Source organism: Teleopsis dalmanni, chromosome X (genome assembly GCF_002237135.1).
Source record: "Teleopsis dalmanni isolate 2A chromosome X, ASM223713v2, whole genome shotgun sequence".
Classification (NCBI taxonomy): domain Eukaryota; kingdom Metazoa; phylum Arthropoda; class Insecta; order Diptera; family Diopsidae; genus Teleopsis; species Teleopsis dalmanni.
This window is the reverse complement of record NC_051848.1, coordinates 76,737,007-76,741,868: the sequence shown is the minus strand read 5'-3', so window position 1 is coordinate 76,741,868 and position 4,862 is coordinate 76,737,007.

Genomic DNA, 4,862 nt, shown 5'->3' with positions numbered 1-4,862 from the left:
AGAATACAAATTTATTTAACGAAAGTTTGGTATACTTGAAAAATTTGCAATGAGTTGATTGCAGTGACAACTACTCTAAGGTGCGGAGGTGTGCAGCACACACCCTAACATAATTTGTAAAATGCCAAATAAAATATATAAATTCATTAAATATCTTTACATCGAGAATTAATATTATTTATTACATATCATATATATATTTTTAATGATTAAAGTTTAAGCAAAAACAATTAAATAGAATTGTCCATAGAAACCTTTAAGCAATTGCATTTTCAAATTTCTGTCGTTGAGTGTGCATAACAGTAGAATGAACAAAATGTGTGTATACTCTCGCTTACATTATGAGAAATAGAGATTTATATAGTGGGAAATATACATATAAGAGTAATTATTCTGTTCTATTCGAATATAAACTGCATACATATGAATCCAATATGTTAATTGGCTCACATCACTGTACATTTCTATAAGATTTCGTCTTTTCCCTTTAAGCAGCAGCAACCATGAATTTCTTTCGCTAGGTGTGCGCAATAGTTGGCCGCACATTTATACGTTGCAAGTGAGTTCGATTTTGTTTGATCACTGCATAAACATAATATACATGTTTATTCAGTCATGCTGAGTACAAACTCTTTTATTTAAAAAAGTTGGTTGTTATAAAAAGTATCTGAAAAGTTGTGTTTATTTCATATTGATATAATATTAAACTTATATATACATTGCCGTCACTGGTTAAGAGTATAATAGGTTAAAAAATTACAGCGAGCTGAAAAGCTATAGTGAACTAAAAGACTATTGTAAATTAAAGGACTGTAGTGACCTAAACAGCTGTATTTGAAAGATTATAGTAAGCTGAAAGACTATACTGAGCTGAAAGTATGTAGCGAACTGAAAGACCGTACTGAGTTAAAAGACTACTGAGCTGAAAGATTTTAGTGAATTGAATAAGTGCAGTGAACTGAAAACCTATTGTGAGCTGAAAATCTTCTGTCAGAATTGTCACCAATTTTAAAACAATTTTTAGCAAGATTTTGGTATTTGACAAAGTAACGACAATAGCGTTGTTAATTACTTTATTCACGATACGTCAATACGTATGCTATATATAATATTTTTCTAAACCCTTGTAACTAGGATCTGGATACTTTTTAAAATTATTATAACAAAATTTATGTAGGTATATACAAATCTCTTTTCTAAAAGGAATATTCAAGAGAAGAAACTTCAAAAGTTTTTATTTGCGTTGCTATTGTTAATTTTTAAATCTCTTCGAAATTTAATATACCAATATAAATTGTGTATTGTAGTGCAGTTCACAGTCTTCTAAATACCCATTTATGATTTATATAACTTTTTAATTTCGCTAAAATTTCTACTCTTTAAGCGAAATTTTTTACTAAGCCAGTGACTAGACGTAGTTTATATTAATGGAACAACACAATGTTGCATTGAACAGAACATCATATAGCAAAATCAAAACAAATATTTACGAATGATAACAACTGCCTATCGATATGTAACAAACCAAGAAATACATAAAGATTTGTAGCTGCTAGGCATGAAAAATTATTACTCAATCACATCAATCTATAAGCTATTCAACTGCTGGATATTACCAATGAACGTACTCCAGGTGTCGTGCAACACTTTTTTAATTTAGTCAGTCAATAAATTGCCATCCCAAACATACAATATCTATGAGCACCCCGGTTGAAAGTACCGTTTCTACATTCTTTAGATATATTTTACATATATAGTCTACACCAATTGAGGTACAACCAAGATTAAAGCCAGTCGCTCATGTCATATCGGTGAGACTTAATCTATAGTAATTTGAATAGCAATGACAAAAATGCAATGATAATGAGATAATTGACTCTCTTCTTTCTTTCTTTAAAAAAGTCATTAAAAATAATGTTGATCTTAGAGCCAAGTAAGATTTTTAGAATAATATCCTATAGCCTCATTCGTAAAATTGAAAAAATATTTTTATATTGAAATATTTGCTTCGTTTTTGTGCATAATTTTTTGAACACCCTGTATACAAAAAAAAATTCACAGCACAGCTTTTTCCCAAAACCAATATTTCTATCCCATGTCACTATTCCTAATCATATGTATATATTTGTAGAGTAAAGCGCAAATGGCATATGATGGCCACAATTGGATATACTTATTCGGATTGGATTAATACGATTTAATTCTAATTTGTGTGAAAATCAAAGTAATGGCCAAACTATAAATGCCCGTAGATGAGCTGAGTTTCTGAGAATCTCCTTCTAAGCTAATATATAATTCAATAATAAAAAATATTTTGGAACAGGTGCTTAGAATGTCACAATTATGTTCTGTAAAGAAATTAATAATATAATAAGTAAAATGAAAAAATATAAAGCCAAACATCTTAAATCACTGATTATGTCAGATGTGATTTTCAAACTCCCAAGACTAAGACCCCATAGAGGAAAAACACAAGCCGGTACAGTTAAGTAACTGTGTTTGTAATTAAGTGACTTATATTATGGCAAGGGAAAAGTACATAAATACAAAAAAATCAAGAAGAACATTCCCAGTACTTGATACTCCTTCTAATCATAATCTATTGATTGCCAGAATAAACAACAAATTCTTTCATCCTTTATTAAGTAATTTAACACAAGATGAAGAAAATCAATGAAATGCAGACATATATATATATATGCAAGTTGATCGCGTTGAAATAAGTAAAAATCGGGCAATATCATTAAGATACTCAGCAAGGAAATCAATTCTGAGGTGAGTTTCATGACGGGTTCCAAATTAAGAAACCATGTTAGAAGATTGACACTCCCGTTTAATAATTTTAACTGCAGATGTGAGGAGGACGAGGAAATGTCCCACAGAAAGTAGACTAATTTCACTAGAGACTTACTTCTTAAAGATTCTTTGTTTCAAATCCTCCCGTTAAAAAGAATTTTGGATTTACTTAACGTTGAATATAATTTTTAAACCCTTGAGATTTCATAAATGTATATACAAACACGATAAAGTGACCTCTAAAATGTATAACTTTTTGAAAAATTTTCTATAATTGCAAAACTATTTTTACAACTCATAAACCAGATATTTTTATATTTTAATGGAAAATGGCTTTTTCCATTAAAAAATCATTAACTTCTGCGAATGTCCTATAGGAGAGCTTGGGTAATAGGCATGCAATTTTTTCGGACTATGGAAAATATAGATTAAGTTATTTTAAGTTTCAACTTTTTCAAACTAATAAAACGCCATTTGGAATCTGGAGAATGTATTTAAGAAATAATAAATTGTGCTCATATTGGACCCGCAGATGATATTAAAATCACAAGTATTAAAAATCTTTTCATGATTAAGTATTTAATTCAAATGGCACTTGTTTACAAATAATTAAAAGTTTTGTATTTCAGAGCTAGACAGAGCCCTGAAGCTATATGCGAAAACCGACAGGCTGCCCTACTTAGCACTATCTAATCTCAGAGTAATCACTAACCGCACCGGGCGGTACGCACATCTTAGATCAATCATTGAATAATCACGAAGAGTTTGAGGAATACTCAAATAAGTCAGTGAGATGGGTGGGACTGTTTAGAAACCCCCCAGCCATCATAGAGTAAAAGTGCCCAGATTCACTAACTCGGAAAAGGCTCAACATAAACAAAAATATTACAAAAAAATTTTATGATAATTGATCATTTATTTAAAAATGACCAAATGTAGTATTTTTTTGATTTTGGATACAAACAAAAAAAAAATATATCTATATAGCTATAAAATTTAGAATTATTTTCCCAAGTGCTTCACATTACTATGCTAAACACTTACGTACCTAACCTATAAAACTAAATTAGGGGCATAACAACCCATTTTGCATGTCTATTGCTTATACATTTTTAAATCAACAAAAATCAATTTAACAATTTTATAAATATAGATGTGTATAGAAAACATTTCAGACAATTTATATAGATTGTCTTTGTCAATAGTTTCGGCATTACCAATTTAAAACACCTATTTATATAAGTTACCCTAATTCCGTCTGTGTCTGAGGATAGCAGGTACGCAAAATATTATATAGTTTTTGAATACTTTCGCTTTCATTAACTGCACAACGTAGGTTATGGAAAACCAACCAAAGGAATACAGTTCCATTAAAAAATTCTACTCGTAGATATATCCTTATAGTTAAGAAAACTTGTTATATTTTCAGTGTTACTATTTCTGAGGATATTAACAACATTTATTGCAGTTACTATAGTCCTTAAAAATGACACGTGTGTTGGGTTTAGTAGGGTACTTAACTATAATTCTTCCTACTCTCAATTTATTGAATCACACTAGGTAATGTAGTATTTAAAAAATGTTATTAACTTTAGGCGAATAAAAGGTATATATAACTTTTATTAATATATTTGTTATGTAGTGAAAATGTTAAAGACCGGGAATATCATATATACATACATATTATTAGCCCACATAACAAGACGAATGGATTAAGTGTTGTCTGTCCGTGTGCATTTCGAGGCAGGTCATATCGACAAATGAATGAAATTGTTTGAAAAAAATATGTACCGTTCTACAAAAGAACTTTCGAAAATAAATGAATTTATATCTATATCTATATATATATACATATATATATACATATATATATACATATATATATATATATATATAAATATATATATATATATAAGTGAATATGTATGTATATGCGTTTACTTACTAAATAAATTTCGCAAAAAAAAACCACTGCTATCCCTTTTTATTGTTTTTAATAAAATCTCTTTATTAATTAATTAATACAAATTTATTTACTTAATCTTTAAAAATTAAAAATACAGCTT